The 26665-nt window shown below is 45.6% G+C and overlaps 1 long non-coding RNA gene across 1 annotated transcript in view; it reads right to left on the reverse strand.

Annotated features, from left to right (window-relative positions):
• Positions 1-26665, reverse strand: part of LOC121025974 (uncharacterized) — a 40438-nt gene that overhangs the window by 12600 nt on the left and 1173 nt on the right. Inside the window, exon 3 of the long non-coding RNA XR_005788219.1 lies at positions 25500-25608. This is a non-coding gene — a long non-coding RNA (uncharacterized LOC121025974). The remainder of the gene's footprint in view (positions 1-25499; positions 25609-26665) is intronic.

The raw sequence follows: 26665 nt of genomic DNA on the forward strand, positions 1-26665 counted from the left end.
GAGTTCGAGCCCCGAGTCGAGCTCTGTGCTGACAGCTCGGAGCCAGGAGCCTGCTTCCGATTCTGTGTCTCCCTCTCTCTGTCCCCTCTCCCACTCACACTCTGTCTATCTCTCAAAAATAAATAAAGCATTTTTTTTTCAACGTTTATTTATTTTTGGGACAGAGAGAGACAGAGCATGAACGGGGGAGGGGCAGAGAGAGAGGGAGACACAGAATCGGAAACAGGCTCCAGGCTCTGAGCCATCAGCCCAGAGCCCGACGCAGGGCTCGAACTCACGGACCGCGAGATCGTGACCTGGCTGAAGTCGGATGCTTATCCGACTGCGCCACCCAGGCGCCCCTATAAAGCATTTAAAAAAAACCTCAAAGACCTCACAATTATTACAATTTTAAAGGACTTTCGTTTAATGTTTATTTTTGAGAGAGAGGAAGAGTGCGCGAGTGAGGGAGGGGCAGAGAGAGGCTGACAGCAGCGAGCCTGAGGCGGGGCTTGAACTCATGAACAGCAAGATCATGACCTCAGCCGATGTCGGACACAACCAACTGAGCCTCCCCGGCGCCCCTTCCAGGGTTTTTATTAGCGAGACTGCTGACCGTATCCAAGCTCCAAAATAAAACGTATTTTTATACACTAGCCATTCTTAGAAATAAGCTTTTGACAAATATGCCATTTCGATCACATCAAAATATAACAAGTACGTGGAAATAAGTCTAACAAAATATGTGCAGGATAAAGCCACATGTACTAATCTATTTACATAAAGGTCAGAAACAGGCAGAACTACATAATTCAGAGATAAATACGTAGGTCGCAAAATGAAAACGCAAAACAAGGCAGGGATTTGCATAAAGTCGGGATTTCTCCGGAAGAAAGGCATAATGAGTGGAGGTGGAAAAGGGTTTCCAGGTTCCATTTCTTGGCCTTGGTGGTGGTTAGATGGGGGTTTGTTTACAGCCTCTTTCAGCGGCACACTGTTTCCACTGCACTCCTGCATGTATATTGTGTTTCATACACATGCACGCGTACTTAAAAGGTTTTGACAAATCCCCAAAGAACCAGCTACAAAACAGGGGGAAAGGGCAGATCCGTATGGCAAACGGCTCTTTGAGACATAAGGATAAACTAATTTGGAACTCTGAACTAATTTGGAACGTTGAAGAAACACGTTGAGTGGAACGTCGTTATTTTTTAAAAAACAGATGATGGCGGGGGGGGCGGGGGGATGGGCGCCTAGGTGGCTCGGTCGGTTGAGCATCCAACTCTTGGTTTCGGCTCAGGTCATGAGCTCAAGCTTCATGAGTTTGAGCCCCGCGCCGGGCTCTGCATTGTCAGAGCAGAGCCTGCTCCAGACTCTCTCTGTCCCTCTCCCCACTCCCCTCTCTCACAAGCGCTCAAAATAAATTAAATAAAATTAAAAAAAAAAAAAGAGGACTAAGAGGAAGAAAGACAGTCTCCTTGCCAAGACAGGTAAAAGCACAGGTTTTAGAGTCCAAAAACTTTAAGTTTCAATCTTACTTTTACCACATAGTGGCATGGCATTCTTGAAAGTTGGGGGGTTTTTGTTTGTCTTTTGCTTTTTTTTTTTTTTTTTTTTTTTTTTTTAAAAATTTTTTTTTTGTGGTCCTGAAAAATAAGAATTCCAATTACCTCATGAGGATTTGAGAGAAAATATCTGCAGGGTCTTGTCACGTAATAGGTGGTCAGGAAATGAAATTATAATTATCTCAGCTGCGTCCCCACTATTATTTTTTTTTAATTTTTTTTTAACGTTTATTTATTTTTGAGGCAGAGAGAGACAGAGCATGAATGGGGGAGGGGCAGAGAGAGGGAAGCACAGAATGTGAAACAGGCTCCAGGCTCCGAGCTGTCAGCACAGAGCCCGACGCGGGGCTCGAACTCACGGACCGCGAGATCACGACCTGAGCCGAAGTCGGCCGCTTAACTGACTGAGCCACCCAGGCGCCCTGCGTCCCCACTATTCTTAACAAGCGTATGGTCTTGAACTGACACACAGTTCCAAGCAAAGGGCTTACCAGCCCTTCAGTTAATAAAACTCGATCATCAGGAGGTACCTCACTTGAAATCGACAAGTGCAGGTGACAAGCTGTACAGGACTGTCGTTAATTTCATTTACTACATTCCATAAACATGGGTTTAGCAGGCAACTCCCAACAGTTCTTTTTCTGAAAAGAGTTCTAAGAACGCCTTTGACATATACTTAGATGGCCACAGTATAACCTGAAAGCACGAAGGACATACATAGCCCTCCATCGACAATGAGCCTTTATGCGCATTAGCCCAAATGTGTTCAAGTACACAAGTATTCGCCATGGGAGCCTGAGTGGCCCATGCGCGCTCTCCTCCCCTCGTTCCACCTTATTCCTACGCGCTTGCTTGAGCAAGGCCACGGGAGATCCACTCACCCTGTGAGAAAACAGTGTGATGAACTGGGAGGCGACTGGGTGGCTCCGTGGGTTAAGCGTCCAACTTCGACTCAGTTCACCATCTCACGGTTTGTGGGTTTGAGCCCCGTGTCGGGCTGTGTGCTGACAGCTCAGAGCCTAGACCTTGCTTCGGATTCTCTGTCTCCCTCTCTCTCTCGCTCTGTCTGTCCCTCCCCACTTGTTCACACCCACACACTCACTCTCTCTCTTTCAAAAATAAATTAAATAAACATTTTAAAAAAGAAGTGAATCAGAACTGTGAGGTATGACACAGGTATCTATAGTTTGTAAAACCTTCTCCTGGCGATTCTAACGAGCCGCGAGGGTGGAGACCACCACGGTAAAAGAAATGCCAGCAAAGAAACATAATTGTCAGTCCTTCACAGTCAAAACAATGGCTATAAGAGATCCAGGCTGTATGTAAAGAATTTCATGATCAAGAGGTATTTGATACAACGGAATTAAAGGAGACACACACATAGCTTCTCCAGAACCCTGCATTTCGTATGAGGAGCAGATTTTGCCAATGTCATGCTAAGAACAGAAAAAAGGAACGCCACTGCTTTCTCTCGGGGCTTTGTGCTTTCTCTTGTGGTTTTATCCATGCTAAGTAGTGCATTAGAAAGTCGCTCACCATGTAACGCTTTCAATTAGTCCGTATCAAAAAGAAAAGCATCCTTACTAAAAAGTGGGGGGGAGGGGAGGGGCGGGGCAGAAGCGTGACTTTGGTTTTTCCGGACTGTCCATTTGGGGCAACGTGTATTTCCACCCATGCTCCAGGGATTCCGGGTTTATTTTCCAAATTTCTCCTATAGAAATCAGGCATTACTGTAGTAATATTTACCCACCCTGGTACCATTTCCCGCTTGCTTACTCTAGGGCTTTTGCACATAGCAACCACCCAAACCCTTGCTGCAGGCTGCTCACAGAACTCAGATCCCTGGCAACATTCAGAAATGAACAGATCTTTAAACTAGGGGAACATTTAGCTGAACACCATAGTTTGAACTGTCTCGAAAGGGCTGTTTGTGCTCAATCCATCCCAGATCTGTCAATTCTTGTAAGTAGCACATCTCTATCTTCATGCAGGTGGACGAGTGGAAAGCTAGAGCAGGATAAGCCGGCTCCTAAGTTTACTCGTTACTACTGTATTTTGCAGTTAAAGACATTAATTCCCAGCATGTATATGTATATATGTATATATATGTGTGTGTGTATATATATACGTGTATGTATATATATGTGTGTATATATACATGCATGTATATATACACACATATATATACACACACGCATATGCATATATACACACATATACACATATATTATAAGCATACATATATGCATATATGTATATATGTATACATATGTATGTGCACATACACATATATGCATATATATACATGTATATATAGCTAAACAATCAATTGTTTAGTACACATGCATTTCTCCCCCCTGACAATAGTTGCAAATAAACGGTATCTTTATGCAGATTTTGAGAAGGGTCCTAGTCTTTAGGTAAGAACGGAGCAGTTACCGTGGTAGCTATTTGAATCAGTGGAGTTATCAGTGGACCGCTATTCTCGGCCAACATGTTTTCCCTAGAAGTAACTTCAGTGGAAGGTAAGACAAGGGATGGGATTCTTCGCATAAAGGTCCTCTGGTGTGCGGACTCAAAAGTGAGTGGTCGATTAACACCTCCCTGAGGAAAATTCATCACAGTTGGGATGGGGTCCAGACACAGAAAGGGCCTGTATAGGGAAAAATCACAGCCTCTTCTCTGAAACTTTTGGTAACAAGGCTCACCAGAAATGCGAATTAGTTACACAATACACGTGCACACACTCATAATACGTGGATATGCATACAAGTATGTGTATATGTGTATATATATATAATTCTAATATATTAATATATTAATTTTAATATAATTCATATAATTATATATATATTACATATATCTAGGGGCTCCTGGTTAGCTCAGTTGGTAAAGCATCCAACTCTTGATCCCAGGGTCGTGAGTTCAAGCCCCACGTTGGGAATGGAACCTACTTAAAAAAAATAAAAATAGGGGTGCCTGGGTGGCTCAGTCGGTTAAGCGTCCGACTTCGGCTCATGTCATGATCTCACAGCCCGTGAGTTCGAGCCCCGTGTCGGGCTCTGTGCTGATAAGTCAGAGCCTGGAGCCTGCTTCAGATTCTCTGTCTCCCTCTATCTCTGCCCCTCCCCCGTTCATGCTTGTCTCTCTCTGTCTCAAAAATAAACACTAAAAAAATAAATAATTTATATATAATTTATGTATAATTATTCATATGCATAATACTATAATTATTTATATACATCATTTTAAAATATACACCCACAACCATACAAAACAAAGCGTGAATAATACTGAATTAGCTAAAATCAAGACTGAATCCCCAAAACATCCCCCATGAGTCAGGTCTTTGTTCTTTTTCCCAATGTTTACTCTAAGCCCATTTAGAAGTAGGAGGAAAAGGGTTGAAAATCACAATAGGGGAGTTTTTCCAAATCGGATCCACCAGCAGGCTGTCTCTGTCTAGTGACTCACGATCTCTTAGGTGTGTGATGGGTTTGGGATGAGTCACACCGGGGCTGACTCACTTTCCTCCATGACTAACCTGTGCGGGAGTTTGTCGGTGAAGGACCCACAGCCCACCACAAGGCGGCACCCTAGGGAAGGAAGAGCCTATAGGTTTCTGGGTTCCAAGAGAAAAATAGCCTTTGGGTTGCAAGAAGCAAGTAGCACGCAGCGGGGAAATACAGAATACACAGCTCGCTGATGAATTCTTGCATTTGTGTAATGAAGTCAGCATCTGAGGACAGCATTATCTTCAATTCTTTGAAAAGGACTGGTTGAGAGACTTAAAAGGAAACAGGTCCAAAAAGTGGCGAGGTTAATTTCACCCGTGGTCAGGGCCCAAACACGAACATATAATTTGGAAGAAGAAAAATAAAAACCTATTCAACGTTAGCCTGACTCCTCGGTTCTATTTAAAAGGAAAAAAGAGGGGCGCCTGGGTGGCTCTGTCGGTTGAGCGTCCGACTTCGCCTCGGGTCATGATCTCACGGGTCCGCGAGTTCGAGCCCCGCCTCAGGCTCTGTGCTGACGGCTCAGAGCCTGGAGCCTGCTTCCCATTCTGTGTCTCCCTCTCTCTCTGCCCCTTCCCCTGCTCATAATCTGTCTCTGTCTCAAAAATAAATTTAAAAAAAAATTAAGAAAAGGAAAAAAGAAAAACGGAGCAGCTGGGTGGCTCAGTCAGTTGAGCGCCCGACTCTTGATTTCGGCTCAGGTCATGATCTCACGGGTTCGTGAGCACGAATCCTGAGTTGGGCTCCACACTGACAGCACGGAGACAGCTTGGGATCCTCTCTCTCCCCCTCCCTCTCTCTCTGCCCCTCCCCCTTCAATAAATAAACATTTAAAGAAAAGAGACTTACTTAAAAAAAAAACAACATTCTTCAGACACAAGAATTTCACACACATACAAAAAGTTATCCTTCATTAGTTCATACAAACTTTCTGTAAAGGGCCAGAGAGTAAATAGCTTATAAGCTTTGCAGGCCATACATGGTCTCTGTTACTCTGTCACTGTACTGTGAAATCAGCCATAGGCGATTGAGTAACTTAATGGGTAGGACTGTGTTCCAATAAAACTTTACTTAAACCACAGGTACAGATATGGCCCACGGGCTGTCGTTTGCCGTAAAACCAGGCAAAAACCTTACACTGGTGCGGCATCTGAGAGTGTCAAGGATTTTTCATAAATTTTTTTAAGTTTATTTATTTTTGAGAGAGAGAGAGAGAGAGAGTGAGCAAGGGAGGGGCAGAGAGAGAGAGGGAGACACAGAATCCGAAGCAGGTGCCAGGCTCTGAGCTGTCTGCACAGAGCCCGACGCGGGGCTCGAACTCATGGACTGTGAGACCATGACCCGAGCTGAAGTTGGATGCTCAACCGACTGAGCCGCCCAGGGACCCCAAGTGTGTAAAGGAGTTTTAAACAAACCCTACTTCATTCAGTGTCCACACCCTCCCTGCAGTGAATCAGGTTCTCTTGACATACAATCTACACATTAAAAAGCTCAAAAACAAGATTACTATCATATAGCAGGGTCAGATAAGAACAGATTCTTTAGTTCAAGAATTATCATTTTGTTCCAAAGATTCCGAATATTACACGTTAGATTACTTCTAATACTGTTCAAGTTCAATCCTATAAAATCTAAGTAAGATTTCTAAAATTCAAATAAGCCAAACCAAAGGTCATGGGCCAAGAGGTCATCATCGAAATTAAACCGTCTAAGTAAAATAACTGGTTTTCCTAGAAGCTGGAAAAGAGAAAAACAATCCAAAATGATTGCTGTTCTAACTATGCCCATTTTAAATTATATACCCTAAAATAGGTTTTTAAAAAATTTTACCTAAATATTGTTGATCGTTTTTCATTACGGTCCAATTGAAAGGCAAATCACAATTCGCAAAGAAAACTTTTGCGACTGTGTTTCTGTTCATTTTTTTTAATGTTTATTTACTTTTGAGAGAGAGAGAGAGAGAGAGAGAGAGAGAGAGAGCATGAGCAGGGCAGGGGCAGAGAGAGAGGGAGACACAGAATCTGAAGCAGGTTCCAGGCTCCAAGCTGTCAGCACAGAGCCCAACATGGGGCTCAAACCCACGAGCCTGAGATCACGATCAGAGCCGAAGTCGGATGCTTAACCGACTGAGCCACCCAAGCGCCCCTGACACCGTGTTTCTAAGGACAATCCGCATCAGTGTTGTTCACGTTTTAATGTACATAACGAATCTCAGGTGAGGGATGTCGCTGGCCCTTGGACCACCCTTTAAGTAACAAAGAACACATAATCACCTTGGAAATGGAACGGAGGCAGGAATTTTAAATTAGCTCCCCGGGGATGATGCACTTGGTAAAAAGGGACTTAAGGAGAATAATCCAGAAATTACGCCCATCTTTTCTTTTATGCCTACAAAATCCTCCGCATTGTGTGCGTTTGAGTCAAAACCAGTCAAAACCCAGGAAAGTCAAGTTCCATCCAAACAGCACATTCGGTACCATGGCAAAATTTCGTCAAAGGGAACATTTGCTGGCAGCCTTTTTACGTGTCAGGCAGGCGCAACATGCTTTGAATACGTCATTTCTCTTAATTATTCCATTTCACGGGAGACATCTGAAGACACGGCCTCTGCTCAAGGTCAGAACCTGAATTCGAAATCCATCGGCCTGCCTCTACCTGTCCGCTTTTTATGTTCTACATCTCACCATCGCATTCCCTTCCAGGAGGTCGAGGGGCTCGTGACTCCCAACGGTTTTTCCCTCTGTATCACAGCATTAGTCACCCTTTCAATTGTCATGGGGGAAAAGTACAAGTCCCCACTTAACTTGACTTTGGGTTCGGCCCTATGACACACGTTGACTAATGCGAGCAGACACGGCATCGTGCTTTTGGGTTGTGCTCCTGGCAGAAGCTGTTCTTTCAGCATTATTTGTAAGAATACAAAAAAAAAAAAAAATTTGGAAACGACCTACGGTCCATTAAACATAATCATTATCAGAGACGCATGATATGGAAGGATGCATGATGTAAAACGAAAACAAAACAAAACAAAACAAAACAAAACCCACAAAACCACGCCTGCGGCTGTGGGTCCACCGCAACAGACACACGCACAGGGGGAAGACAGACAGAAAGGAAACTGACCAAAATATAGTCAAGATTTTGTTCGACTTCCAGTTAACGGTCTGTCCTCTGTTTTCCACAGGTCTGTTCCCGTGTCAGACGGCTTCAATGAACTGCCAATGAAATCTCCAACTTTCACCTTTCAAGGCGAGACTTCATTTTTAATGGGGTTCACTCGGTTCAGCCTCTGACTCCTGCTTTCAGCTCAGGTCACATCTCATGATCGTTTCATGAGACGGAGCCCCGAGTCGGGCTCAGCTCTGACAGCACAGAGCCTGCTTGGGATTCTCTTTCTCTCTCTCTCTCTCTCTTCCCCTCCCCCACTCGCTTGCGCACTCTCTTCTCCCTCTCTCTCTCTCAAAAATAAACTTTACTGGCAGCTTGGGCGGCTTGGTCGGTTGAGCCTCCGACTTCAGGTCAGGTCGTGATCCCACGTTGCGTGAGTTCGAGCCCCACACCGGGCTCACTGCTGTCAGCGCAGAGCCCGCTTCGGGTCCTCTGTCCCCCTCTCTCTCTCCCCCTCCCCCTCTCATGCTCTCTCTCACATAAAGAAAGAAAAAGCATTTTTAAATACATAAATAAGGGGCGCCTGGGTGGCTCAGTCGCTTGAGCGGCCGAACTTCGGCTCAGGTCATGATCTCGCAGGCTGTGAGTTCGAGCCCCGCGTCGGGCTCTGTGCTGATGGCTCGGAGCCTGGAGCCTGTTTCAGATTCTGTGTCTCCCTCTCTCTGACTCTCCCCCGTTCATGCTCTGTCTCTCTGTGTCTCAAAAAGAAATAAACGTTAAAAAAAATTTTTTTTTAAATCATAAATAAATGCAAGTTAGGGGGAAGACGAGAAAGCAGAATCTCAAGGTTTGAAAGCCAAGAAAAACCTCTTGGGGTCCTTGGCCAAAAGCGCCGAAGTCACTGCACAGATCTGGGTTTAAACAGGTAACAGTCTCAGTTGTGGTTTTACCTTGAAGCGGCTCAGTCACCCTCGGTAAGTCAGTTACACTTCTTCAAGGGCATCTTTCAAAGAGGGGGACTTGCTAAAATCATCCCACTGCCCCCTCCAAGCTCTACATTTCAATGGTTTCAAGCAGAGAGCTTATACTTTTGCTCGTGGTTCACCTACCCACCCCCTCCTCGCTCCCCGGCGCCCCCCCCCCGAAAAAAACTGAAGTGGGAACAAAAGTCAAGGTGCCTATAATTTAAATACCCTTGGGCTGATTTCACATCTCGCTTTTAATAGTGACAGCCACAACAAACAGATGGTTACTGCCGACACGGGATGTGTCATTACAGCCCTAATGATAATTGATGTTTTTACAGCTCTTTACTGTTTATAAAGCACCTTCACATAAGAAACTATCTCTTTGCAGGTGACACGATTATGTAAATAGAAAATCCTGGGGCTCCTGGGTGGCTCAGCCGGTTAAGGGTCCGACTCCGGCTCAGGGCATGATCTCGCGGTTCGTGAGTTCGAGCCCCGCGTCGGGCCCTGTGCTGACAGCTCGGAGCTCAGAGCCTGAAGCCTGCTTCGGATTCTGTGTCTCCTTCTCTCTTTCTGCCCCTCCCCCGCGCTCTCCCTCTCTCTCTCTCTCTCTCTCTCTCTCTCTCAAAACTAAATAGACATTAAAATTTTTTTAAATATATAGTTTTGGGGTGCCTGGGTGGCTCAGTTGGTTAAGCATCCAAGTCTCCATTTCAGCTCAAGTCATGATCTCAAAGTTTGTGAGTTCGAGCCCCTCTCCCTCTCTCTCTCCCCTTCCCCCACTCGTGCACGCACGCGCGTGAGCTCTCTCTTGCTCCCTGTCTCGAAAATAAATCAATAAAACTTAAAAAAAAAAAAAATAGTTTCTTGACCCTGACACACAGCATCTGGGATTTCCCACTTGGTGTCACAAACACAGAAAATGTGTGAGTCAAAAGAAATTTGCAGAGTTTGATCCTTTCAATCGACTGAAATTCAAGGACAGCCTTAATTTCCAAGCGATGGACGACTGGAATCCAAAGGGCAGAGATGGAAAGGACTGGGGTTCAACTGTTCCAATGTCCTCACATTCTCAGGAGGTGAAAACAGAGGCCTCCCCCTGGGACAAGTACTAGAACTCCGGGCTCCTGCCAGGCCTGGGGGCTCTCGGCGCTGGCCAGGTCTTACCCAGCTTCTAAGAAAAGTTAACAACAGAAACTCCTCCTTAACACTGAAATGGTTCCAATTTAAATAATTTGAGGGGCTCCGTCCTCTCCTTTCTACATGTGCAAACCATATGGATGCTGCCTGTTAATGGTCCTCAAATTCTCTGGAACAAATTCTCCCCCACAAATGGCAGGCTTTGTAATGAGTCATGCCTCGTTTTAGGACAAAAGAGAAGGAAATGTATCCGATAAGGAACCCGTCTGAGAGGACGTTAAATCAACTGAAACGGCCTCCATTACCATCTTCTACCTAAGAAAAGTGTTTTCTGGATAAACGAAACTTGGGAACCTAAAGAATTGAAATGAAAATATTTTGAAGAAGACCGTATTGTCTCAGAGGTGCCATTTTCTTCAGGGGCAACATTAGTTGCTTCAGGGGCAACATTAGTTTTATCACGAAGCTGAAAAATGTTGAAAGCGTAAACTGAGGACTCCACGAGGAGAACAGAGGACATGAAGATGATGGAGAGTATGAAACTGCCCCTCCCACCTTATAGGTTTTAGGTAGAAAAAAACAGTAGGAGGCTTCCGTGAGCCACTAAAGGATTCAAGGTCAAGAATGTCAAAGGAAGGGAGCCCTTCCTTCTGAGGATTTCCCTCCCTCGGAGCCCCTGGGAGCTGAGGAGATTTGCTTAGAGAGATTTCTAGGGAGCCAAAGAAACCAGCAAAGCTTTTTGGCGGACACGCTAATGTAGGCTCCTGGGACAAATGGGAAATACCCACATTTGTGAGTTCCGCAGCTCTAAGAAGGACGCAGCGATGGGAGGCCAAAGGCCATTAAAAGGGAGAGTGAAGTCTCCAGTTTCAGTGTTTCAGAGACGACATTTTTACTGAGGGAAGAGGGCTCCCTCGAGTACATCACCAGGTTTCTCCTCAAAACAGTGGCAAGACTTTAAAACCAAGGGGACAGGAGGCGCCTGGGTGACTCTGTCGGTTGAGTGTCCGATTCTTGAGTTCAGGTCCGGTCATGACCTCAGATTCCCTCTCCCTCTCTCTCTGGCCCTTCCCTGCCCCGCACACGCGTGCACACACGTGCGTGCTCTCTTTCCCAAAATAAAAAAAAAAAAAAAAAAGAGACTAAAAGTCAAGGGGACAGGAGGCTAAGCACAAGACCCCCAAAGGGCAAAGTTTAATCTCCCACAGTTTGTCAGGGCCAAGAAGACAAAAGATCTTCTAGGGTTTCAGTTAAAAGCCCGGAAGAACCAGGTCTGGTAGAAAAAGAAGCAGACAGGAGAAAAATTGCAAGAAAACATAACCAACGTTCAAGAGAAAACAAAGATAAGAGATGCAGACTCGAAGATGATCCAGATTATGGGATTCAGCAGACAAAATCTTTAAAGTAATGGATTAATTGGTCAAAGAAAAGGAAAAAAAATGGATGAAAAAATGGAGAATTTCAAAAAAGAACTAGAATCTATGTAAAAAAAATAATCTAGGGGCGCCTGGGTGGCTCAGTCGGTAAGGTCCGACTTTGGCACAGGTCATGATCTCGCGGTTCCTGAGTTCGAGCCCCGCGTCGGGCTCTGTGCTGACAGCTCGGAGCCTGGAGCCTGCTTCAGATTCTGTGTCTCCCTCTCTGCCCCTCCCCTGCTCACACTCTAATACCATCTCTCTCTCTCTCTCTGCCCTCCCCTGCTTACACTCTGTCTCTCTCTTCTTCAAAAGTAAAACAAACATTGGGGCGCCTGGGTGGCTCAGTCAGTGAAGCGTCTGACTTCAGCTCACGTCATGATCTCGCCGTTTGTGGTTTCAAGACTCGCACTGGGCTCTGTGCTGACAGTTCAGAGACCGCAGCCTGCTTCGGATTCTGTGTGTGTCTCTCTTTCTCTCCGCCACTCCCCTGCTCACACTCTGTCTCTCTCAATAATAAACATTAAAAAAATTTTAATAAATCAAAATAAATAAAATGTAAAAATAAACATTAAACAATTTTTAATAAAAATAAATAAAAAGACAAGTAAATAATAAATAAAAGTTAATGGAAGGCAACCCTATTAAAACCCAAACAGAAAAGGTCGGGGGGGCGGGGTGCCTGGCTGGCTCAGTTGGTGGTGTGGGACTCTTGATATCGGGGTTGTGAGTTCAAGCCCCACGGTGGGTGTAGAGATCACTTAAAAAAGAAATTAAAAAATTTTTTAAAGTAGAAAAGGGGAAAGGAAAAGCTAAACAGATCATAAGGAACACGAGAAGCTCTCCTGACCACATAATTGGAGAGACAGAAGAGAGTAAGAGACAGAACAGGGCAGAAGCAGTATTTGAAGAGAAAATGGCTGTGAACTTTGCAATACTGATGAAAGACCTCAACCTTCAAGTTCCAGAAACTCCACAAACCAAAGCCAGGTTAAACATAAGGGAGAAAAAAAACCACACGTGGACTTGGGAAGGTCAAATGCTTAGTACAAAAACATGGCAAGCACTACGGAAACTCATGTAGCAACCCCCACATGCAGTCCACTAAAACTTAACCTTCTTCTTGTTGGAGAGGTTATAATAAAGAGGGCAGTGCGAGGGGTACCCTAACTCAACAATAAAGTTGACATTCTCTAATAGGGTCGTAATCACTCTGCTCTTGACCAAGTACAGGAAAACTCCGCCGTGACATAAATTCGAATGGTTGCCTCTTGGTCTCTACCTGGCCACTGATCTCAGTTCATTAACCGTATCGTAACGGAACTCCTCATTTCAGGCGATCAACATGTTTCAATCCCAGTGATAGTCTCATGGTAGAGTTTAAGGACATCAGGAAAAAAAAAAAAAAAAAACCACAACCATGGCATGAAGGCTGACGGAGTAGCAGAGGAAAACGGGACTCTAGAGACAAGCAGCCCAACCCTCATGTTAAAAAACTGACAAAACCAAAGCCCAGAGCAGTAAGAATGATGTACCCAACCCCCACAGCTCTTTAGTAGCTGACCAGAAACCTGAACGGCAGCCTCCTGACTTCTGATTCTAGCACCAGGCCAGTCTGAGGTCAAATCGAATCCAAGGGGAAAACCCTTGCTGCAATGCATGGATTTTAACGAATATACAGTTTCACGAACAGTGATGGAAAGTCACTGCTGGTGATGCAAAATACAAGACCCTAGGTGTTCATTCACGGACCATGGAGATATGGAGACCCAGCATTATCACTGGGAAGAGCTCCTACACACACACATACACACACACGCACACTGACTTAGGTCACACTCTGTGAACCTGATGTTCACAGATAGAGCAGAAAAACGTGTCAAAGAGACCAAGAGAGGTGTGGCCAGGGACGATCACTGCCGTCCCTGGAGGTAAAGAAAAGACAACAGCCGACCCTCTGCATGGGTTCCTTACCACCAGAGCACAAAATGTCGCCTCGGCGCACATGGCTTTTTACTTCGCATCCGTTAAATCTGAGGCTGTGATTGGCTAAAGCAGCCGTACCTCTTCCTCTTTAGGATATTGACGAAGACTCTACTGCGCTTTCCTCCGTTACCTTTTCCTGATCAAATACACGCCACGTTTTCGTTTGTGTTCATTTGTCAAAACACAGTCCAACACCCTCCCTCACCCACCGCTGGGCCCGAGATCCCAACCTCTGTGCTCCAAATACTGACAGCTGGCATAACAAGAAGAAAATTTTGCCATCGTTAATCAGGAACAAAAACATGGTTTTTACAAAACAGGGAGGTCATTTTAAATATTTTCCAACGCGCGGATTAGTATTCAAAGGACAGGAGGATGACTGATTAACCATCTAGTTTATCTTTTTTTTTTTTTTTTTTAATTTATTTTGAGACAGAGACAGAGCACAAGCAGAGGGGCAGAGAGGGGGGGAGAGAGAATCCCAAGCAGGCTTCGTACTATCAGCACAGAACCTGGGGCTCGACCTCACGAACCGTGAGATCATGACCTAAGCCAAAATCAAGAGCTGGTCGCTTAACCCACTGAGCCACCCAGGCGTCCCCAGCCATCTAGTTCATATTAAATGTGTATGTTTCTAAATCCCCACTGAAAAGCCAACAGTGTGCCCCGTAACACCATTCAGTGTGGCGTCTGAGGCTCCTCCTAAAACTATCACCTTGAATTCCTTAGTCATTTCCCTAGCATAACCTTCTCCAATGCAAATATTAACAATCCGTGATAAAGCTCAAGTCACTGTTCTATGTGGCTGTTTGAATATATCAGCTCTATGCTTACTCATGATTTTTGTACAGCTTTTGTTTTAACCTCATGCAGGAGGATGTGTGTTCTCTGTCTCCCTCTCTCTCCACCCCACTCTCTGCCTGTCTCTCCCCCACCCACACGCCCATAGTATAGTATATATAGACTATACTGACGTATCTATACATCAGTAAACATAATATGAAGGAGAATTCACATTACGCAACATGTCAGGAATATAGTGTATAAGATATTTTACACTCTTGTCTAGATTATCAAACTAGCTCTTAGAAAAACAAGACATGAGGGACGCCTGGGTGGCTCAGTCAGTTACGCATCCAACTTTGGCTCAGGTCATGAGCTCACGGTTCATGAGTTCAAGCCCCATGTCAGGGTCTAAGCTGTCAGCACAAAGCCCGCTTTGGATCCTCTGTCCTCCTCTCTCCCTGATCCCTCCACCACCACTTGTTCTCTATCCCTCTCATAAATAAACATTTCTTTAAAACTACAGAATAGAAGTGGGCCTGGGTGGCTCAGTCGGTCAAGGGTCCAACTTCGGCTCAGGTCATGATCTCATGGTTTGTGAGTTCGAGCGCCGCATCGGGCTCTGTGCTGACAGCTTGGAGCCTGGAGCCTGCTTCAAATTCTGTGTCTCCCTCTCTCTCTCTGCTCCTCCCCTGCTCATGCTCTGTCTCTCTGTCCTTCAAAAATAAATAAAAACATTAAAAAAAATTAAAACTACAGTATAGGGGCGCTTGGTCAGCTCAGTGAGTTAAGCGTCCAACTTCGGCTCAGGTCACGATCTCACAGCTTGTGGGTTCAAGCCCCGTGTCAGGGTCTGTGCTGACAGCTCAGAGCCTGGAGCCTGCTTCGGATTCTGTGCCTCCCTCTCTCCCTGCCCCTTCTCTGCTCCCGCTCTGTTTCTCTGTTTCTCTCTCTCTCTCTCTCTCTCTCTAAAATGAGTGAACATTAAAAATTTTAATAAAAACTACACTATAAAAATGAGTTACTTGTTTCAAAAAGAAAACAAAAAACAAACACCTATCTCAATGAGGATCCTATTTCAGTCTGTTAAAACTCCTTCCCTCGCTCAATTGTTACCAGTGAAAAATAACCATTTTCTAACTCAAACTAGGCACGGTCTTCTAAAAATAATGGAACTACAGCCCCTCGAATTTACGTTATTTTAAATAAACAGCGAATGCGATACAGAGATCCAGGAAGAAATTGACTTATAAACAGAATATAGTGAGCGGTGTCTTTTGTTCTCTACAAAATAAAAGGAGAAGCATGCCCTGAGAAAAAATTTTAAGAAGATTTTGTTTAACATAAGTGAAAGTTCTATTTTCCCCATAAATAGTAACACATCTGTCATTCTGACAGAGGATTACTCGTGTTGTGGATGTTTCATGCCTCTAACTGTGTCAGTAGCCGATCTGGAGTGGCATAGGCAGGCAAAACACCTGTACAAGGTCAGAAAGAGGTCCAAAGGGGGTCTCGAGGCCCTTCAAGTGTCCCTTATTTTACGCATTTTGGTCACTCCTCGGTCCATCTGTACTTCCGGGATCAGTAGAGATGGGCTTGAATGAGGAAAAATTTAGATCCGTTTTCTTTCCTTCCACCGGCTCTACTGAAACATACCGATTTGTACTATAACAAAGTTCTGGAAAAACTCAAAACTGACCCAAGGTGACTCTACCACTTCTGGAAAGTCAGGGTCACTTCATATATGTTTCTCTCAGAATATTTACTAATAAACATTTCATGTAGATTTCAACTAAGCTCCTGCCCATATATTGTAACTACACTTTCTTATAATGTATGAGAGTCCTTGAAAAGAATCCTTTAACAGGTAGCAAACCAGAAAACTTTAAACTCATGTTTCCACTCTGAATATTCCGTTCATAGCAGCTGGAAAAGCACACACACGTTATGACCAGGTAAACTACGACCATTTCTCTGTATAAGATCTTCAATTTTCACACGTGAACGGCCGCCATCAGTCAGACGTCTTTTCATTTCCTGACGTTCTCTTCCCCCCCAAATGCCTTTTAAATGGGATGTGAGACAGCAAAGGAAACAACCAACAAAACTAAAAGGCAACCAATGGAATGGGAAAAGATATTTGCAAATGACATATCGGACAAAGGGCTAGTCTCCAAAATCTATAAAGAGCTCACCAAACTCCACACCCGAAAAACAAATAACCCAGTGAAGAAATGGGCAGAAAACACGAATAGACACTTCTCTAAAGAAGACATCGGGATGGCCAACAGGCACATGAAAAGATGTTCAACGTTGCCCCTTATCAGCGAAATACAAATCAAAACCACACTCAGATATCACCTCACGCCAGTCAGAGTGGCCAAAATGAACAAATCAGGAGACTATAGATGCTGGAGAGGATGTGGAGAAACGGGAACCCTCTTGCACTGTTGGTGGGAATGCAAATTGGTGCAGCCACTCTGGAAAGCAGTGTGGAGGTTCCTCAGAAAATTAAAAATAGACCTACCCTATGACCCAGCAATAGCACTGCTAGGAATTTACCCAAGGGATACAGGAGTACTGATGCATAGGGGCACTTGTACCCCAATGTTTACAGCAGCACTCTCAACAGTAGCCAAATTATGGAAAAAGCCTGAATGTCCATCAACTGACGAATGGATGAAGACATTGTGGTTTATATACACAATGGAGGGGCTCCTGGGTGGCGCAGTCGGTTAAGCGTCCGACTTCAGCCAGGTCACGAGCTCGCGGTCCGTGAGTTCGAGCCCCGCGTCAGGCTCTGGGCTGATGGCTCAGAGCCTGGAGCCTGTTTCCGATTCTGTGTCTCCCTCTCTCTCTGCCTCTCCCCCGTTCATGCTTTGTCTCTCTCTGTCCCAAAAATAAATAAACGTTGAAAAAAAAAAATTATATACACAATGGAGTACTACGTGGCAATGAGAAAGAACGAAATATGGCCCTTTGTAGCAACGTGGATGGAACTGGAGAGTGTGATGCTAAGTGAAATAAGCCATACAGAGAAAGACAGATACCATATGGTTTCACTCTTATGTGGATCCTGAGAAACTTAACAGGAACCCATGGGGGAGGGGAAGGAAAAAAAAAAAAAGAGGTTAGAGTGGGAGAGAGCCAAAGCATAAGAGACTGTTGAGAACTGAGAGCAAACTGAGGGTTGATGGGGGGTGGGAGGGAGGAGAGGGTGGGTGATGGGTATTGAGGAGGGCACCTTTTGGGATGAGCACTGGGTGTTGTATGGAAACCAATTTGACAATAAACTTCATATATTGAAAAAAATTTTAAAAAATAAAAAAATAAAAAGAAACTGAACAATCTAAAATAAATAAATAAATAAATAAATAAATAAATGGGATGTGAGAGACAAATCGATGGCAAACACTAAAGGATGCGTCGTAACAAGAAGGTCCCCAATGCCCAAGGGTATCTACAGCGGCTTCCAGAATACAGAGGAAACAGAGAGATGCTTGTCCATTCTCCCGCACCGAGAGCAATCTGCCCATCCTACAGCATCAAAGGTACCTCATCAAGGCCAAAAAGAAACTGGGGCTGTCTCAAATATGCTTTGGTTGAAAGGATAAGGACAGAGGACTTGAGGGGAGAATCAAGAGCACGCTAGGAAACACGGGGCCATCTTAGTTGGGCTCCTCTTAGATGCGATTGGATGCACTTGGGGTTAAAACCATCCTCCCTCCAACCCTCTGGACCACACCTGGTCGTATCTCATATTCCTGCTTCTAGGTAAATGCAGTATGTTACTCGCAAAAAGGGCTGCAATATTTCTCCTCTATCCGTGCTCCTTACAGCATGACGGAGCTCCTGCCTTCAAGAGACAGAAGCTATTTCGCCACCTCCCTGGCTCTGGGACTCGTTTTGGCTAACAGAATTCAGAGGAAGTAACCTGGAGGCAGTTACAAGCCTAGGCCTCAAGAGACCTTGCATACCTGGGCCCTCTTAGAACCCTAACACCCCCAGTGCGAACGAGCCCGAGCTAGCCTGGTTAAAAGATATTTTTAAAAAAAGCGCGGGGGGGGGGGGGGGCGCCTGGGTGGCTCAGTGGGTTGAGCGTCCGACTTCGCTCAGGTCACGATCTCACGGTCCGTGAGTTCGAGCCCCGCATCAGGCTCTGTGCTGACAGCTCAGAGCCTGGAGCCTGCTTCCGATTCTGTGTCTCCCTCTCTCTCTGGCCCTCCCCCCGTTCATGCTCTGTCTCTCTCTGTCTCAAAAATAAATAAATGTTAAAAAAATAAATAAAAAATAAAAAGCACAGGGGGGGGTCACCTGGCTGGCTCAGTCGGAAGAGCATGTGACTCCTGGACTCTTGGATCTCGGGGTCATGAGTTCGAGCCCTGCAATGGGCATAGAGATTACTTGAAAGAAAGAAAGAAAGAAAGAAAGAAAGAAAGAAAGAAAGAAAGAAAATTAAAAGAAAAAAACCACAAAAACATGGGGCTGGAGCTGAAGCTATCCTAGAAGAGCCAGCCCCCAACCCACCCGGCAGAAAACCTGCCCAGATCCAAAGAACTGCCTAGCGGAGTCCCGTCCAAATAGCCAACTGACCTAAGAGCTAACTAATGACAATGCGGGTGGCTTGAAACCACTGACTAAACCCATATTGTGGTGTTCTGTTAAGCAGCAAAAGCTAACTGCTATAGTAAAGAAAGGATTCATTCAGTGAGCAAGTGTTAAATGCCTTCACATTGGAAGTACTACTCTCGGTAATCACGGAGGACACCACCAAGATTAACACGCAATGGTGCCAAAGTTTGGCATCCCCTCTAACAACCCTAAAAGAAGTGTGAATAACACGATCTACTTAGAGGACAGGAGGGCTCCCTCAAAGAAAAGGTCACACGGGAGCCAGTTTTTCAAGAAAAAGTAGGGGCGCCTGGGTGGCTCAGTCAGTCAAGCGTCCAACTCTTGATCTCGGCTCATGCCGTGGCCTCACGGTTCCCGGGATCTAGCGTGGCTACCAGGGTGGAGCCTGCTTGGGATTCTCTCCCTCCCCCTCCCTCTCTCTCTCTCTCTCTCTCTCTCTCGGCCGCTCCCCTGCTCACACTCTCTCTGTCTTTCTGAGAATAAATAATAAACACAACACTTTAAAGCAAAAAATGGGAAGTCACCAGCAGATAGGAATGGGCGTCAGAAGTAGAGGAGAAACAGCACGTGCAGAAAGCACAGATGCTTGAGGAGAGAACTCAAGGAATGTTCTAGGAATGGAAAATAGTTTAGGACAGATGGAGTGCGGGGAGGAAACGGCAGACGATGGAACAGGAAAAGAAGGTTGAAGGCGAAGGAATGTGAATGCCTCTTGTAGGCCGTAGAGAGCTACAAATCATTCTTAAGTAGGAAATGACACGATTAAACCTGCGTTTGGGGGAAGGAAAGCTGATGACAGGTGGGGGGTTAGAGGCAAGGGGAAGAATCAGAGAGATCAGTCGGAAGGCTATAACTGCGATCCCAAAGGGGACCTGAACCAAACTAAATATAGGCTGTGAGAGGGATAGGAGTTGCGCAGGAGGCTGGAGACAGGGCCAGGATTTCTACTTTGGGATCCTGGATTAATGGTAAATACATTCACGAAGGCAGGAAAGCAGGAAGAGCAACACGTGTGCTTTACAAAGGCACCTGCAGGATATCCCGTGGGAGCCGTCCAGGAGGCAGATAAGGATATAGATCCAGACCTTCTGTGGAAGGCCAGGAGGTGGGAGTAGGAGATAAAGACCTGAGTCTGCTTTTTGTTAGGTTTATTTATTTTGAGAGGTGGGCGCGATGGGGGGGGGGGGGGCGGGGAGACAGAATGCCACGCAGGCTCCGTGCTGTCAGCACAGAGTCCGATGTGGGGCTCGAACTCACGGACCGGGAGGTCATGACCTGAGCTGAGATCAAGAGTCGGTGGCTTAACGGACTGAGCCACCCAGGCGCCCCAAGACCTGGGGAGTCTTCAGAACAGAGGGCAGAGGGGCAGAGGGAGAGGGGCAACTCAAGGCCTGAGAGTGAACTTGAACACAGGGCTCTGAGGCAACAAAATACAGGTGGAGAAGAGAAAAAGCTAATGAATGGCAGAATCCTGAGGGCCATTCCTATTTCAGGGGCAAAGGAAAGAAGGGAGATCAAACAGAGCAACCTTCCTTGCGGAGGAAAGGAAAGGAGAGGGGAAGGATCATTCAGCCAGTATGGATTATGAATTACGGAAAAATGGATCGTCATCCATTTTGCCACATTCTTTCCTCTAGCTAAGTCATCACCAGGCTCTTCCCTAGGGTACTTCCGACTCCAGAGGGGTCCTGAGGACATAATCAGTGTCACGGGGAGACCGGAGCAGGGACCACTTGAGTAACAGCATCTGTGTCCACGTATCTTACTCAAAAACACACCTTTTCAAACCCCTTCTCTGGCACCTGCTGCAGCAAAGACCATTACCAACTTTCATTCTTAGGGCACTTATTTGAAATAAGCTTATAAGTAATATACTGCATTTTCCAAACAGATTGCCTTCATGTATTTTCAAGAACTAAAAGAGAGGGGCGCCTGGGTGGCGCAGTCGGTTAAGCGTCCGACTTCAGCCAGGTCACGAGCTCGCGGTCCGTGAGTTCGAGCCCCGCGTCGGGCTCTGGGCTGATGGCTCAGAGCCTGGAGCCTGTTTCCGATTCTGTGTCTCCCTCTCTCTCTGCCCCTCCCCCGTTCATGCTCTGTCTCTCTCTGTCCCCAAAATAAATAAACGTTGAAAAAAAAAATTAAAAAAAAAAGAACTAAAAGAGAGGCTTTAAAAAATAACCCCAAAGCAGGCAAAGATTTTATAAACAGAACACAAAAAGCAACAGCCATAAAAGGAAAAAAAAAAATCACTGGGCTTCATTAAAAACCATCCAAAGATAGCATGAAGACAGTGAGTGACAAGGCAAGCCACAGACTGGGAGGAAATATCTGTGATATGCATACCTGACGAAAGACTCCTATGCAGAATATGAAAGGACTCAAACAAAGAAATCAAAACCAAAATCAAAATCGGCCAAAACATTTTAATAGAAATTTCCCACAAAGATATTGCGGTGCCAGCAAGTATATGAAACGGCACTTAAAATTACTTATCAGGAAACATAAATTAAAACCATAAGTAAGGACCAACTCACACCCATTAGGAGGACTCCTATCAGGAAGACAAGATAAACAAGAGAAGACAAGAGAAGAGAAGGAAAGGAGAGAAGAAAAGGGAAAAAGAGAAAAGAAAAGGAAGAACAGGAGAGAAGAGATAAGAAAAGGGAAAAGAGAAAAAAAAGAAGAAAAGGAAAGGAAAGGAAGAAGAAAAAAGAAGGGAGGGGAGGGGAGGGGAGGAGAGGAGAAGAGAGAGGAGAGGAGAGAAGACAGGAGAAGAGAAGTTGGCAAGGATGAGGAGAAACCAGAACCCCCTACACACAGTTCCAGAAAATAGAAAAGCAGGGTCTCAAAATATTTCGACACCCATGTTCAGAGCAGCACTATTCACAGTGGCCAAAAGGGGGCAGCAAACAAGTGTCCACGGACAGACAAGTGGCTAAACAAAATGGGGTATAGGTGTACAGAATATTATTCAGCCTTAAAAAGAAATTCTAACACATACTACAACATGACTCTGTTTTTAAGTTTATTTATTTGAGAGAGAAAGAGAGCACAAGTGGGGGAAGGGGCAGAGGGAGAGGAGAGAGAACCTTCCAAGCAGGCTCTGCGCGGTGGGCACAGAACCAGAGGCGGGGCTCGATCTCCCAAACCGTGAGATCATGACCTGAGTCGAAATCAAGAGAGTCGGATGCTTAACCAGCTGAGCCACCCAGGCGCCCCAACGTGAATGAATCCTAAGGGCATTATGCTACATAAAAGAAGCCGGTTAAAAAAGAACAAATATTCTATGATTCTGCTCATCTGAGGTCCTTTAAAGTAGTCCGGTTCATAGAGACGGAAAATACAATGGTGGTTGTCAGGAGCTGGAGGAAGAGAGAACAGGGATTTGGGCTGGGGGGGGGGGGGGGGACGGATTTATTGTTTCACAGGCACAGTTTCAGTTCTGCAAGATGAAAAGAGTTCTGGAGATGGATGGTAGTGTTATGTGTGTTTTTACCACAGTTATTTATTTATTTTTTTAATTTTAAAACCTACAGGGAGATACCAGAATGCCCCCACCAAAAACAGCTGAAGTTAGGGGCGCCTGGGTGGCTTCGTCAGGTAAGCGACCGACTTCGGCTCAGTTCATGATCTCAGGGTCCATGGGTTCGAACCCTGCATCGGGTTCTCTGCTGTCAATGTGGAGCCTGCTTCGGATCCTCTGTCCCTCTCTCTCTCCACCCCTCTTCCACTCGCTCGCACATGCGCTCGCTCGCTCTCTTTCTCAAAAATAAATATTTAGAAAATAGATGAGGTTAAAAGGCCCCACAAAACCAAGTGTTAGCAAAAACACAGAGCTCCCTACACTACTGGTAGAATTTATTTTTTTTTTAATGTTTATTTATTTTTGAGAGAGAGAGAGAGAGACAGAGCATGAGAGGGGGAGAGGCAAAGAGCGAGGGCGAGACGGAATCTGAAGCAGACTCCAGGCTCTGAGCTGTCAAGCACAGAGCTCGACGCGGGATTCGAACCCACGGAACTGTGAGACCATGACCGGGTCCCAAGTCAGAAGCTTAATCGAGTGGGCCACCCAGGCACCCCAATTACTGGTAGACTTTAAACTGCTGCAGTCACTTTGGAAGACTATTTGGCAATTGAAATGAGTGGGTACGTGCAGTGAAAAACGTTGGCCACACGCTGAAGACCCAGAAATGCAACAGGAGGGTGGATCAACAAATGCGGCTACGCCCATACAACGGAACTACCCATCAACAATAAACGAGACTGAATTACTACCACACGCAGTAACATGGACGACTGTCCTAGACATTATGTTAATGGGAATGGCAGGCGCGAGCGTCCCTTCTATAGGACACTATTCATGTGGAGCGTCATGGGAGACAAAACTAGTGGATGGAGGGATGTTTTTTCATTTCTTTTCATGTTTATTTATTTTTGAGAAAGGGAGACAGACAGAGCGTGAGTGGGGGAGGGGCAGAGAGAGAGGGAGCCACAGAATCCGAAGCAGGCTCCAGGCTCCGAGCTGTCAGCACAGAGCCGGACGCGGGGCTCGAACTCACGGACCGCGAGATCGTGACCTGAGCGGAAGTCGGGCGCTTAACCCAGCCACCCAGGCGCCCCCGGTTTTGACAAATCACGATGTGAAAGAAAAACCAGAATGTGGTTACCTTCAGGTGGGAAATGGGATCAAAACTGTCCAGAAGGGGAAAGAGGATAAAAACTGGGGGGGGGGGGGGGGGGGCGCCTAGAAGTGTTCTAGATCTCGACCTGGGTGGTGCTCCCATGGATGGGTGTGCACACACGTCAAAATTCACGAAGCAGTACACTTTAGCATAACGCATTTTACAATTTGTTGTATGCATGTTACACCACAAAAATGATAGATCTCTGAAGCACCTAATGTCTCTACCATGAGAACAGTAGGATCCAAAAGAGGCATAAAATCTCAACTGTTTGCGCTTTTCCCTTCTGACTTAGAAGATTAGACCCTATTCGTGCCAGATGCCTCGGGGATGACTGGTTACCTCCCAGCGCCGGAGCCCTATCACGAATCGAAGTCCCACGCAGTGCAAACTTACGTGCTCCTAAATGTCACGACGGGGTTTCCTGAACCCACTCCGTATGTCCGTGGGGTCTCTACAGTAGGAACCTCTAGGTCCCTAGCTTAGCCTATGCTTTCTGAGTCAGAGCTCCCGATTTGCTTTCTACTGGTAAGTGTCCAATTTGATCTTTTTAAGCTTCGAGAAGAGCATCTGACTTTGTTTTACACCCTCAACTGGCAGGGGCTAATTCAATCCCTCTTCAGCTGTAAAGGCAGAAGGTCAAAAATCGCAAGACATCACCACATTCCGGCATTGTGATGAATGCATACACCCCGTGGAACGAGAAAGCTTCGTTCTAACAGCCATTTTGATGCCTGTCCTTCGTACAGCCAATATGGTGATGACTTTCGTTTCCTTGTGAGAGCATTAGCTACGGCCCACCATTGTGAGGAAAGAAAAATCCACAAGGATGCCCCCCCCCCCACGACTTCTTCTATCATTCGGAACACTGTGCTACCCAGTTGCTGAAAAGGGGCCTTAATACGCAAAACTTCACAGAGGTTGCCTCAGTCGGTTAAGCATCCCACTCTTGATTTCGGCTCGGGTCATGATCTCACGGTTCAAGGGTTCGAGCCCCTCCTCGGGCTCGCGCTGGCAACACAGAGCCCGCTTGGGTTTCTCCCCCCCCCGCGCTCTGCGGGGCCCCCCCCCCCCCCCCACTGCGTTCATGGTCACTCTCTCTTCCTCCAAATAAATAAACTTTAAAAAAAATACGCAAAACTTTCTATTTGAACGATCATCAAGGCAAATCCTCTGAAAATGCATCACAATGAAAAACTTGCTGAACTTGGTGGTCGTTGATCCCATATTAAACCTGCCATTCATTCAGCGAAGCGGTGAATTGTGAAGGTACCTCGTATGTGTTAGATTTGGCAGGAGAAAAAAAAAAGGACGAGACGGTTAAAAAGGGGGTTGGCGCTGGTTTAAAACGCACTGGTATTCTGATAAGCGTATGCCAAGTTAACAGTGAGACGTAGTTTTTGTGAAAAGCAGAGCTGTTACGTAGGCTCAACAGGGTGATTTGTTCAGGAAGTGTTTTTAACAGCAAGCGTCCAGCAACAACTGGTTAAAGGCAAACGCCACATGGCCACAACAGAAAAGCAACGCTTCTTTTAGAACAGTTAAAAAGTAACGCAGCAGACCGACCTGCAGCATTTTATTTAAATCCATCGTCTAAAATAAAATGAGCTTTGTTTTCTCCTCTGAGAATACCTCAAAGTATGTTTCACTTCATGAAAGTCTATGTAAATGTCAAGATAATGCAATAATTACAAAGCTGGCTAGGTATATTAATTGTTCCACATACCTGCGGTTTTTGTGATTCCTGTCCGAGCTCCCTCGTGCATATTCACTCTTATTTTTCAGAAACCACTTCTGGAAGCTCCCGTTTTGGCTTCCACACTGCCACCTGTAGACTTAAAAGAGAAATAAGCCATGTACTCATCAACCACGCATCTTTTCCAGGCAACTAACAGGGACAGCTGGGGGAAAAGTGGCCCAAATATTTGCTCCAAGAGGTAAAAGTGTTCTTTCTCCTCTGTGTGGAGAATTTCTGAGGAGTCCCTCTCCCCGGATGGTTTGAGAAATCACTAAGTCTCAGACGAACACCATTCTGATCAGTTCATTAAAGAAAGACATGGAGTCATCCACACGCCAACCTACAACCATTTCAAGATCTGCCATTTAAAATCAGAAGACAACTCAACCACTTTGTTAACTGGGTAATTAAGAATTCTGTCAATTACCACAAAGGAAGAAAAAAAAAAAAAAAGAGGGCGAGATCCAGGCAAAGGATACTTTCTCCACGGGGTTGTAAAACGTACATTTCAAATAATAATATCAAGTCTAAAATGAACTAGTGCTTTATCCAATCTAAACAGCAGCTAGATCGGGTTATTTTCATCATACTGCCCTATTCCCATCTTGAACGTGAACGAACGACGCTGAAACCCCACAGATTTTAATACAGGTAGGGGTTTTTCCCCCCCTTGGGGGAGGGGAATAAAAAGACGAATCAAAATCCAGGAGCACGACAAGCAATAAATAAAAATCCACGAGCAACTATCAATGAGTTAATGCGGCCATGAGATGAGAGGGGTGTGTGTGTGTGTGTGTGTGTGTGTGCGCGCGCGCGCGTGTGCGCGCGCGCGCGCGAAGTCAGAAATAGAGACACAGATTCAGATTCTAGAGTTAACTGAGAATCACAGATCAAACCAGGGTGTGTTCTGTGTGAGTGAGAGAGCAGAGAGACAAAGATTCTAGAGTTGAGTGAGAATAACAGACGGAACCAGGGTGTGTGTGTGCGCGTGTGTGTGCGCGCGTGTGAGAGAGACCGAACAGAGACGGAGACACAGATTCTAGAGTTAATTGCGAATAACACACCGCGCCGCACAGCTTTTTACCTCCTGCGAGTCCCACAGTCCACCGAGAACAAGTACCCCAGCTCCGGCACCTTAAGCCAAAGACACAAGC

The sequence above is a fragment of the Herpailurus yagouaroundi genome, unplaced genomic scaffold (genome assembly GCF_014898765.1).
Source record: "Herpailurus yagouaroundi ecotype Mexico unplaced genomic scaffold, PumYag 67793, whole genome shotgun sequence".
Taxonomy (NCBI): Eukaryota; Metazoa; Chordata; class Mammalia; order Carnivora; family Felidae; genus Herpailurus; species Herpailurus yagouaroundi.